The sequence below is a fragment of the Haemaphysalis longicornis genome, unplaced genomic scaffold (genome assembly GCF_048455015.1).
Source record: "Haemaphysalis longicornis isolate Haplotype H1 unplaced genomic scaffold, Haemaphysalis longicornis Haplotype H1 scaffold_1, whole genome shotgun sequence".
Lineage (NCBI taxonomy): Eukaryota > Metazoa > Arthropoda > Arachnida > Ixodida > Ixodidae > Haemaphysalis > Haemaphysalis longicornis.
Genome location: NW_027526203.1, coordinates 143,815,935 through 143,829,134, shown reverse-complemented (window position 1 = coordinate 143,829,134; position 13,200 = coordinate 143,815,935).

Here is a 13,200-nt window from a genome sequence, read left to right as displayed (position 1 = left end):
GACGCCGGTATTTTGGGGCGTCTTCTTATGCTCTGTCGCCACTGAGCATATTGTTATCTACTACATTCGGGAGCCAAGCTCGCAGCAGGGTGATTGCAGCTAGCATGATGCCCTTGAACGATCACCCTACACAGTGGCGACGCAGCGTGAAAAGACGCCTCTCAATAAACGATCGGCGTCGCGTCTTGACCAAGCTTTCCCATAAATATAGGCTACAATCTCAAACGCTCTCAAAGAAATGCGCATGCGCCCAGTTTACCGACTTTGCAGCCAGACGGTGCAGCATGCGTCGGAAGCTGTGTGCTCCGCTGTTCGCATTTCTTTCAATCCCCCCTGTACCCTGATAATAAAACGTGTTGCCATGTTTCATTGCTTTGTTTGAACTTGCCACTGGTTCTGATAGAACTAGTACACTCTGGTAGACCTACCAGACTAATACACACTGATAGATCTAATAGACGAATACAGACTGATAGGTCTATTAGCGGCAATAAGTATGTACGTGTATTGGAATTTGTATCAGAATTTCGCCAATAAAAGAAAAACAGTTACAAAGTTTATCAGAAGTTTTTTTTTTCCAAAATTAGCCAAGTCCACTTTGGGTGGAATCGAGAAAAACGTCGTTTTTTGCCCCCAAAATAACGGTGGCAACTGCTGAAATAATTTTTTGCTATGGTGTAGAAGCAAGCAAAGGATGAAGTTGAACAGCGCAGGGATGGGACTAAGGGCAGAGGCGACAAACACAGGCGCCTCTGCTCTTAGTCCCATCCCTGCGCTGTTCAACTTCATGCAATGAACCAACTAGCCCAGTTACAAACCCTCCTAAAGGAAAGGATCTTATTTGAGCGCTGCAATAGAAATGTGGCTGCATTACTTCCCCCAATGGTAAGTACTTGTAAAGTTCGGATCTGGCACACATTGATGTGACATGCAGGATTTGACCCATTTTGGATGAAAAGTTGTTAATTGCACAGGTCTATGCGAGTGAATAACGGCTGGAAACATATCACTTAAGGGCTTCTTAAAGTAACCTGCACAAAAGTAGTAATATGACTGTCATTTTTCAGCGGCAAAGCCTTGCTGCTCTGGAATTGAGGCCACTGGGTGTCGAGAGCACGATTGATGCGGACAGAAGAAGTGTCTTCTTGGCAACATCCGCACTCTTCCTGTTCAACAGCTGCCTTTTCTTTATCATGGAATCTCCTCAAAAAGTCGGAAAAGTACTTCAACTCTTCATGCAGCTGCCATGATTCTCCAAAGCTAGAGAAGTCCCGTGACGCCTTTCACCTTCAGGGGGCTTACGTTGTGCTTGTACAAGCCACGCCTCTCTGGGGCACCTGAAAGATTCTTCCCTTTGCCTGAAACTGAAACAAAATTTGACACCGAGAACTGGTCATGTGGTTCTGTTCAAACTTCCAGGGTTCGTCCGTTGGGGTTCAGCTAGCCTATATACTCCGCTTTAGATTTCTTGGGTTACCCGTGCCGTCTTTTCGGATGCAGTGTTTTTGCCTTCCTGCCAGGCACGGCTTCCCCAGGTTCTACGGTAATCATTTAGGACGTGCCCAATTTCTGTAGTGAGGCCTGTTGCATTAGCTTGTGAAAAAAATACCGAGAAAAAAGAACGTTAGTTTGTATCCTGGAAGTGTACGAAAATTGTCCAGCGACATCATTTTGACGACGTTCTGAGGATGTACGCTGGACGGACAAACGGACCCCGATTGGACTGGCTGAGCATAAGATATGGACAACCTGAGGATGCTGAAATGTCCAGAGCCGGACATCCTGAGGATTTACCCAGGTTTGTTTTGCGTTATCTGGGTGCCTTCTGCGTAAGACTGTACAGAGACAATTGATCATTTGCATAGTTTTTGACCAAGGTATACTAGTGGGTGAAAAGACCTTGAAGCAGCCTTACTACGCTTGAATGCTTACCCTCTGTCTGAACGAAAGATTTTTGGCACGTGGGCTGACACGAAGAAGCAAGATCGACCCTGTCAAATCTCTGCTTGTCCTGTCAGGACTCTTGGGTCTATGTGGTGAAATTTCACAAACTGCGGAACTGTTTTTTATGGTCGGTAAATAAGTTATGCGAATTATGCAGTGATTAGTCTGTTTCTGCACCCCATACATGCTTTAAGTGTACAAAGTTCATTGGTTGATTTCACTGTCATTTCTCATACCCTCAGTATTCAGTACCTTCCTTGCCCCAGTGGGATTTAAGTAGCAGGCCCAAGTTCAGTTTCTCAGGCTGGCCTCTTCTCCTTTCAAAAATCTTTTACTATCTCTAGCTCTCTCTTGCCAGCATGCCAGGTGCTTGTAACGGTTTACTAGGATTCGCAACGGTCACCATACGATAAAAATTTCTTATGACTACTTTCATTGCTGTAGTTCACTGCACTCAGTGTACTAGGGTGTTTGGCGCACAATAGTAATTATGACTGCAGACAGCCTACAGTTCTTAAAGCCCACATCGAAATCCTGCCACGGACTCGTTCTTGCCTTCACTTCGACAAGGCTGTCCCAAATGGGTTGATCAGCCGAACATGCTGGAAGGGATGTTTTTCTACACTCTGAATTAATGTTTGATCATTGTGCATACATTAAAGCATTTTTGCTGGTTCTTCCTTTTTATCTCTTGACACCCAGTGCAACCAATGGGCTGGTAAAAGCTGTGGCTTGTCATATGTGTTTCCAGTTCATAATGGTGCATTCTGCTTGTTGCCAAAGCCAACTGCAGAAAAGTTATTTGCAGTGCTGGCGATGGTCTTTTATTCGCTATAAAAGCAAAATATACTGGTTGTTGGTCAAATAAAGTGAGCCAATTTTAAATGTTTCTTCCCAATGCCGGATGTGTTTTCTTGGAGGTTGTGTGTTTGCTTAGTCCTTTTGGGAACAGTTGAGCATGTATGGCTCATGTGTTGGCCATGAGACTAATCAGCATTTGAAGGTTCATGGGGCAGGTACAACTTGTACAGCTGGTGAGCGAAGGGATATAACTATTACATTTCCGATTTTCTTGCAACATGTCACTAGCATACAACAATTAGGATTTATAATTTAGCTGCAGTTCTTTTTTACGACAATACTGCTATTGTGCCCATTATAAAATTCATAGTAATTACGACCAGCCGCCATACGTTGCTGGCCGTAATGTGTGCGGCGTCATCAGAAAACATCATGTCATAGTTACTCCCGCCGTTTACCATGCACGCGTTTTGCGATGAGCGTGCGGCATCAACCTGGCTTGCCCGTGGTGCTCGGAAAAATACCAGGAAAACAGTCACGTACGTCTGCGCCACAAGGCTGAGCACAAGACACTTCGCAGACGCCCAGCTCGCGAAGCCGGTTCTACCGCGTGCCGACGCATTTCACTTTAGGAGGAATTGGAAAGCCTGCGGACAAAGCAATCCGGGTCAGCCAGTCATGCATGCGGAAGATGGATATGACGATAATTTTATGGACCTCATGACTACTACTGCCACAGTGAGAAGCGACGACGGAACACGTAAATAAACAAATTTCGCGCAATACGTGGTGGTACGCGTGTCATTCAGTGCTTCAGGAGGATCTAAAAAGAAATCCTCCAGCTCGCCTTGCGTCACTTAGTGCAAGTTTCGCCAGTTTTAAAGACGAAGGTGTAACATCAAACGCGAAAACTGACCGTACATATATGTGGCGTAGGCGGGGCCACCGCTGTATGGACTGGTGTACTTGAACTCATTTCGCCAGAGCAGCAGCCAAATCCTCTCACTACGGCGCTAAACCGGCACCTTGGCAGAATGGAACCTTAAAGGGGCCCTAAATAGGCTTCCGAAGGTCGCCATTTCAATCGCGCAATCGCTAGAGTACCCCTTCACGACAACGTGTACCAAATATTACACCTCTGCGTAAAGCAGGGGTCGCACAAACACGAAAAAAAGATTTCAGTTTCTCTCCTGGCTCACCAACCATACCTTGCCGCCACACTTGCGCGCTCTGACGCAGTTCTTTCCTGCTCTGACGCGCCTCTATGACGCACGAGACACTGCCCAGTGCGGCGCCGCGAACGCGAACCACAGCGACAGCGCTCACCGTGCAACCGGAATCTGGTGGGCGGAGCATGCGCGTCGAGTGCTAAAAAAAAAAAAAGCGCGCGCAGGGCTTGGCGCAGCCAATGACTGCACGTACATCAAGGAGGGTGATGGATTGCCCTGTTTCTCTCGGTGGTCTTGCGCCGGGTCGATGACGCCGCGGCTTCCACAGTGCTTCGGAGGAGCTACTAGAGGAGGAGAGCCCCAGGCCTTATGGGTGGCCCCTTTTAATGAGCGATAACTCGGCTAATACTTAATGCATTTAAACAATTTTTGCGGCATGACGTTCCTTGGATAGTACTCCAGTGACTGCGCACGCAAAATCGTAATATTTGGCAGCCTATTTAGGGCCCCTTTAAGCTGCCACGTGCTGCCAGCTGCAGGTGCACGTGGCAGCACGTATACGCGTAAACGGATGCGCACACACAGCTCTGACTGCTGGGGAACTTCAGCGTGATGAGCATCCAGTCTGCTTGTCAGAAAACGAAGGCCTGTATGCTTCTTTCTTTTTGGACAACAAACGTCACATGGTTGGCCGGTTCATCACTTGCAGTGGTAGGCTGTTGGACAGCTGCTGCTATGACCAGAAGCAACATGCGCACTATATACTTACATGACGTTTGTATACAAATTATGTGCAACAACGCTTTTATCAATTTGGTGTTGACAGGAGCTGTGGGCACAGTATATGTGGGAGACTATATTGGCGCTGCCCTTACCAGCGTGTGGTACAGCGCAGTGCTCACGCTGTTGATTAGTTACAGCGCAGTGCTCACGCTGTTGATTAGTTACCAGCGCAATTTTTACAACGGTGTGTGAAGTTGGTGAAATGAAGTACAGTGTATCTCCTGGATTGGTCGGTGCTTCCTGCTTCGGCGTGATTCTTTCCAGGCCATCACTAACAAGGGTGGCAAAGTTGTGCTTGTGCCAGAAGCCAAATTTTTTGACACTTTAATTGTGATCAATACTTGTAGCACTGCAGTGTACCTTGTAACTTTGGAAGCTCGGAAAAGTTGGTACAACATGACCAAATATAGAGTTGTAGGCACGACGAAAAGAGGCATATTAACACGCGTTTACTCCAAACATCTTTTTGTCACATCTAATATAATTCAGGCCTCTTTTGTCCCAGCTGTGCTGATTTCACTCCCCAAAATAAGGCACCTGCTGGTCTTTTTATGCACAGAAAGTATGGTGAGGTTTCAAAACATTTTAGGCTGCTGCGCCAAAACTATGCGGACAAAAACGCTGGTGTTCAGCGGCGCGTACTACAGTGCACCAGAGTCGAAGATCAAGTGCACCGGGCACCAGTAATCTAGACCCAAGAGAACTCTTGTCAAATGAGGGCCTTCGAAGGTATTCCTTCGGCCTATTCTTCTCCCCACAAAAGCCACAGATTCTATGATCTAAATGGGAGCGCAAGCAGCCTTCGTGCAACACTATTTAGACCTTTGCCGGCAGAGTCTTCAGCCAGTGCCCACGTTTGAAGACACAGACCCATTCTTCCCTATTGAGCCACAGCAAATCAAACCTGATGGCGTGATATGGGGCGCGCACACACCTTCCAAAATAAAAAGAAAGAAAGAAGTGCGGTTACAAAAGCCGGCGAATTTAAACGTGCAACACAATCCTCCGAATCCTCCACTCGGAGTGGTTTTGCCTTGCCCGCCGGTGCGCCGTAGATACTACAACACGTACCGAACGACAGCCGATGTACCAAGGAGAAGAGTTATCAGCCTGCGCTTACGGCGCGTACAAAAAGCGCGTGCTTTTCATCGTAAACAATGAAAAGCACAGCCGACCTAAACATGAGTGCCGGCACGGCCACTTTGCACGGCCGGCATGGTACTTCGTACTATGCGATCAACAACGGCGACCAGTTTCGGCGATCAACAACGACGACCAAATCCAAGAAATAATAACAAAAAACAGGTGACGTCACTTCCATGGGGCGCTCCAGCCAGCCCCGATCGGGCGAGGGTGGAGCACCCCGGGGGAAAGGATCCCCGGGGTGCAGCAGCCTTTGCCATAACCGGCTTTTGGCCGAAAAGCGTTATTTTCACCCGGTGGGAATAATGGCGGCCGTTCCAATTTACCGTTTAGACAGCTTCGTTGCCGTCTTCGCGGACAGTACGCCATGTTAAGCCCCGTTCCAATTCGAACGAAGCAGTCAACGAAGACTGCTTTGAGAAGACAGCATCGAAGTCAGCAACTACAGTGAACTAGAATGTCTTGATCCAGTGGCGCGAACGGGAACCGCTCTGCAGCGTTCGGCTGAAGCAAAACGCGTCTACCGCCGCCAGGGGCGCCACTGCACCTTCCCCGAAAACGGTGCCGTGGTTTAACGGCCCGGGCCGTTGCTTGGGGCGTTCGCCACGTATTGCGCTGCCGTTTTTTTTAATGTGGTGCAGTAATTAACCTTTATGGAAGAAAGATGCTCACTTTTGTTGCCCCTGTACCTTTCTGGGAACGCTTTGTTGGTTATCAGACTCGTTTGAGCCATCAGGCAACGGCTACAAACAAGCGCTGTGTCGTCTGCTAGCGGCGCAGACGATACGAGCGGATCTGCGATGCGTTGGCGGCGCGCGGTCAGTCAGACTGTCCGCCTGTTTATGGTCGAGGCCGGCCTTGCATTTTCTGCGTGCTTTACGTTTCGGTGATGTTCCCCTACAGCAGCAAGAGGAATGCAATCGTCAGGTAAATAGTTATTGCGAGTGCTGTCGAATAGGATATAGACAGGCCGGGTAGCCGCGATGCCAAAACGAAGGACGGACACCTATTGCTTTGCTCCGGGTTGTCGCAGTGGCTACCCAGGTGCTCCCAAGGCGTCTTTGTTCGCCGCTCCCCTGGACGATGAACTACGCAAAAAGTGGGAACAAAATTTGGGAAGACTGGACAAACCTTTGACCATATCTTCAGCCGTCTGTGAGCGCCACTTTGAGCCCGAGTGCATATTACGGGAGTACATCCACGTCATAAACGGCTGTGAAGTGCGACTTGCACGCGGGAAGCCGTCACTGGCTCCAGGTGCAGTACCTACCATTCTGCCTGACTGTGCGTCGAATTCCGTACGGAGCACGCGGAAGCCGCAAAGAAAAAGGCGGGCAACAACAAGAGTTCCAGTTTCGTCAGCCAGCAAGAAGCCACGACAAAGCTCAATAGCCGAAAAAGATGAGGTGCAGCAGCCACACCTCGAGGCTTCTCTCTCTCCGCAGGGCTCACCAAATGAAGTCGCAAGTTCTGTGGAATCAGGGGATGCTTTCACAATGAGCCATCTTCAAGAAGTCAAGCTTCCTTCAAAGCTCTGGTGCCGGCTAAATTGTGCTGACGATCGAAACGTTCTTTTCGCTACAACATCTATACGAAGGGAAGAAAAGCTAGAAATTTTTCACGAGAAATCAGTGCTCTTCTGCCCACAAGACGACAAAGTGTCGGCGCAAACATTTTTCCGCGGTGTGTTATGCGGGAGAGGTGAAATAGATTCCCTAGCCGTTGCGAACAGTGTGCTGGAAGAAGCTGACGGAAGTCCGGCCTGCAAAGGGGCCATGACGGCTACGGAGTTTAGTGATGTACTGCACGTGCTAACACCGGAGCTGCGATCTCAAACGACCACATTTGGAGACGCTGCCTTCAGCACTAAGTGCCTGGGGAAAGTTTCCTCTGAAGGTAATTTGTTCATTGCAAACTTTGCTGCTGAGAAAATTAGCTGTATCGGCATCTTGCGAGTTATTCTCTCGCGCCAATTTGTTTTGTTCTTTTTTTTTTTTTAATAGGTGCCGTTTGCGCAGAATGCAAGGCCACACGGAAACGTCTGCAAAGTAGGAAGTCCCGCACCTCACGACCAAGAGTTCCCGTGGCGAGAGGAAAAGGCGCAGCTAAACGATTGAAGGTTGAAAAACAAAAGGCTGTACGACTCCGAAACCGTACTAGAGCCCTACAAAAAAAGCTTGCAGCAACAGTGGCCAAGAACAGGAACATTTCTGAAGACGCTCTCACTGCGAAGATGGCGGGGCTTCCACCCAAGCAGCGTGAGGCGGTGCGTTACATTTTCAAGTCTTCCTCGCGGAGAAGCACTAAAGGCATGAGATGTTCAAATGAATGGGTGTTGGAGTTCTTGATGATGAAAATGAAGAGTCCTGCGCTGTATGAGCACCTGAGAAAGGAGAAAATACTTGCAGTACCCAGCAAAACAACCCTGAGGAAGTATCGATATCTGAAGTCGTACAAAGCAGGGTTTGGCTTCAACATGAAAGTTTTTGACGTGCTGAGGGAGAAAACGAGCTCAATGGATGAGTTCAAGCTGCATGGAGGCCTCCTAGTTGACGAAATGAAATTGTCTGAGCATTTGTCAGTCAACAACGGTGGTCACATTGAAGGCTTCGTGGATCTTGGCCCCTTCACGTCAGAAGAAGATAAGCACACCGTCTGTGACCATGGGATGGCAATACTTTTCGTCCCATTTGTTGGTAAATGGACTCAGGTGCTTGCAGCATTTGCCACGAAAAACAACATAAAAGGTACCTTGTTGGCAAAAATAATGCTGGAAACCGTAATTTTGGCGGAGAAATCAGGGCTCAAAGTCGACTTCATAACAAGCGACGGAGCAACTTGGAACAGGAAGATGTGGTCCTTGATGGGAATTCGTGCATCTTCAACAAACACGAAGTGCAGCGCACCGCATCCTGTTGATCCAGAGCGTCGGCTCCACTTCCTATCGGACTTTCCCCATTTGATTAAGTGCCTCCGCAATGGCCTGCTGACTTCCAACTACAAACTTCCAGAGGGCGATGTAAGTGATGTTTAGACAGGTTGAACCGGATTCATCATGATAATATTTATTTCATCTAGGGAGGTGTATAAACTACAACCTTTTTTTATATTTTAGGTGTCTCTTCAGGCTGTACGCGAAGCTGTGGCTTTGGATGGAAAAAATGTTGCTCTGCAAGCCCTGCATGGAATCACTTCTAGTCACACAGATCCCACCGATTTCGAGGTCCAGAGGGTGTCACTAGCTTTCCAGCTCTTCAGCGACAAAGTGATCAAGGGACTGAAGTTGTACAGAGGAAACGTCGAGGAAACGTGCGGGGACATTTCAGCTACGCTTCATTTTTTTGAGTGAGTATACGAAGCCAATTCCTTAGCAGGTAACAATTCTTAGATGTAACCATGCGACACCAGGCTTGTACTTCCTGATGTGTGCTATAAAACGTATGGTTTTTTTTCAGGACCATCCGTGACCTCATCCAAGTGATGACATCTCGCTTTACTGCTGAAGCTTTACGACCAAGTTCTCCGTCGGTGGACAAGCTACATTACTTTTTGTCCTTCCTCAGTGCATGGGAGAAGCACACCAACGGAAAGGATGGCTTCTTAAGCCAGTCGACAGCTACAGGACTGCGCGTGACACTGTCCAGTGTGCTGTCACTGTTGGAGTACCTCTCACAACATGTAGGTTTCAAGTACGTGATGACTAGCCGTCTCAGCCAGGATCCTGCAGAGCATCTCTTCGGAATCGTGAGACAGTCGTCCGGCTGCAATTCGCACCCGACGCCTCAGCAGTTCGTGGTTACTGTGAACTGTCTCGCATTCAAAAACCTTGCCCATTCTGTTTCCAAGGGGAACTGCGAGCCTGGCGTCCTCAGTTCACTGTTAGATGCAGATGCTTGCCAAAAAAGGGCTCCCAGCGGCAAGCAGGAGCTGGTGGACAAACTCCTTGATGAAGGCAACATCGATGCAGCAGACACTGCGCTCCTGCGAAAACTTCCAGACCATTCCCAAGAAGCATCGAGTGACAGCCGGCTCATTTTCTACATAGCTGGCTATGTAGCAAGGAAGAGTATATGGAAGACTGGCTGTGAAAGCTGCCTAAATTTGCTTTTGATGAACAAAGAAGAAGCGGGAAACTTAAGCCTAGCTGAGTTCACGCGCATGAAAGACAACGGAGGCCTCCTATACCCCTCTCCGCTTCTCTACCAGTCTGTGGCTGATTTGGAAAATGCCTTTACTACGTGTTTTAGCCTTCGAGAGTTACACTCAGACAGCATTCTTGATATTGTGGAGGTGGTAAAGGCAAAAAGGGAGCTCCAGCTTGGCTGCCCTGACCACTGCAAAAATGTGGCAGCCGAGCTCACTGCTTTTTATCTAACAACCCGCCTTCATTTTTTCACTAAGAGCATTAACAGCAGCAACACTCGAAAGCGCCAGGCTTCGAAGTACTTGAAACTGAGTCGCACAACCTAAATTCGCAGGCGTCTTGCTTTATTTTGGACACCGTTATGCGATATAACTTCGCTTGGCTAGGCCATTGTCGTGACTCCCGCCTAGGGAAAATGCTTCATTTTTACCTTCCAAATTTTCTTGCACTTCCAATAAAACAACAAAAGCTCGCCTTTCTTGTATTACTTATCGGTCTGCAAATGTCATGCACACGCTGCAAGTAAGACTCGAAAACATTTGGGGTGCAAAATATAGGGAACAGAATAGGCCGCCTAAATTAATTTTTTTTTTTTCACTCTCTGACCAGCTGTTTGCCAGAGATGCTGCAGGTTAACCTCGTGTCTCGGGCAAGCGCAACTGCCACGACTCGCGGCTATCCGGACTAGGAAGGCCACCCACAACAGCACTTTCCGCTCCAATAAAGGTTTCTGTCATCCTCCTCCTCACTCACGGGTGCTACTGGACGCGTGAATACTGGTTATAATTTGCTTCCGTAGAGGCAAATTCACAAGTAGGTTCATGCCGGCGCTTTATTACAGTAAATACAAAAAAGTAAATTCATTCGTAAAGAATTAAACATGGCAGTTGTCCGCTGGCAGCACATCAAACGCGTACGCTCGTATCGATTGTCTGCGCAGGTAGCAGACGACACCAAACAACTCGATTTATAGCCGTTTCCCTACCGCTCAAACGGGCAGATTTGCAAAAAAATGTTCCTAGCAAGGTACGGGGACGCCAGACGCGAGCTGCCGTTTCTTTTTCTTTTTTTGTAAAGGTTAATTACTACCCAACATCGGAACAGCGACAGCCTGCCGAGGCGGCGCCTTTCGAAGATTAGGGTGCCTCGATGCGCGCCCGCTCCGCTGAGGGTGAGGACAACCGCGTCGTCTGCTAGCGCGACCGCCATTTTCTTGCATCCGCTATGCGCGGGGCGCGCGTTTGCTGCGTGACGCGCCTGGATAGTGCTGGTCTCGCTAACAGTGTGGGCTTGATTTGGCTTTACTTTTGATATACATTCTTTTTCTAGCGTAGATGAACAGAAGAGTAAGGTTTTGGTGAAGGATTCTCTATTTTGAGGTGATAAGCGAAGGTATGGTGAATGCCTTTCTTTTTTTACGATAGGTGACACGGCGGAAAACTTCACGCCGTCGTGTCATACCGGCGCCGTGAACTTGCTGTCGTTGCGTTTATATATAAACATAGCAGAAAGTAGGCGGAGTACACGAAGGAAGGGAACTGCTGCATATTCAAGTGCGAATGTCCGGCACGCTTACAGCCACTGAAACTATTATTCGGTACTTACATATATAGGATTGCCTGGCGGCAAAGTGTGTCATGCATGCACTGTGCAATCTGGACGTGATTGATTGATTGGTGAGGTTTAAAGCGCATACGCTACATAGGTGATTTGGCGCCGTAGTGGAGGGCTACGGATTAATTTTGACCATCTAGGAATCTTTAACATGCGCCGAACTCTCGAACAAACGGGCGTTTTGTATTTTCGTCTCCATCAGAAAAGCGGCCGCCGCGGTCGTGAATCGAACCAGCGTCCTTGGGCTGCAATCTAAACATAAAGGCTTACACGGATGTAGGAAAATCATTTAATACCTTGAAGCAAAAATACACTATGCACAAAGTGATGAACGACATCCTCCACTGCTGATACATAATACATTATGTACAAAATGATACAAACACACTTCACTGCAGTTATAATACAGGTAATGATGATTACGCTCGAATGTTTTCGAACTTGCTCTTTGAGGTTTTGAATTGCGTTCTCAGCATGTGTGTGATGTTCTTGAAGTGCGGTGTATCTTCTTTCCAGGTCTGCCAACTGCTTTTTCAACTCAGCTCAATCCCTTTGTTGTGTCTCACTAGCTGTGAGAGTTTTATTTGTCGAGTTTGGAATTTCGACATTCAAAGCTTCGACACCTGGGCTGTTGAGTTGGAGGTTTTCCGATGACGTCTCTTGTGATACCGTCTCTTGTGATACCGATGGCGTCTCTCGTGAGTTGACTCGGGGAGGATTTCCGCTGTCTGATGATGCGTGAAGTTTTTCAGCGGGGTTGTCTACCTCTTCATTGTTGGATGTGGGCTCAGGCTGCGTTCTGTCTCCGGGTGGCTTTCGCTGCTTTGGACCGATTTTTAAAGTAATGTACGCACTTATACGAAAACACGCAGTGAATGAAATGGTAAATGCCGACCTCTGATTGGGAAAGGCGTTAGCACAGCATTTGGCTTCAGCTCCTTCCATCCATCTGCACGGATTTGTTCAAAACAGGATCCTTCAAAGCGAGCCTGCACGCTAAATTGTCAATATAGGTGCCTTTTGCTACCGAGAAATAAGAATAAATGACGTGAAATCAAGCCAATCAAACAAACCGGCATCCACGCGTATCGGCTCACATCCCCACATGATTCACATAATAGAGGTGTAATTAACACATTTCTTTTCACCTCCATGCGCTACTTTTATGGCATGATAAGCGACAATAAATGTCTGAAATATTATAATTTTTGCGCACGACAAGATTTATAAGAGACCTTAAGTTGAGCAACACGGAGAAACACGAGAATAACGCGTCGCATGCAGTTTTACGCTTTGGGATATATCATTCACACTGCCAAAAAATGGGCTTTTGGGGAAGTAAGCGTGATGCGCCGGGGTGACGCTTCGGGACTGAGAAAGGTCGCACACCTTTTTACAACGAGCGTCTTATTTCGTGATACAAAGTGAAATGACTAAAGATGCAAAGCGCCACGCGTTTTATATCGGCCCCCCACTTTAAGAGGCCACGTCCGTTTGCATCGATCTAAATATAAAAAGGCCGCAAAAGCATGATGAAACCTCCAACATAAACACGTAAAACCGTGCGTCTGGTATCGAGAAACAGCCACACAGACAAGCTTC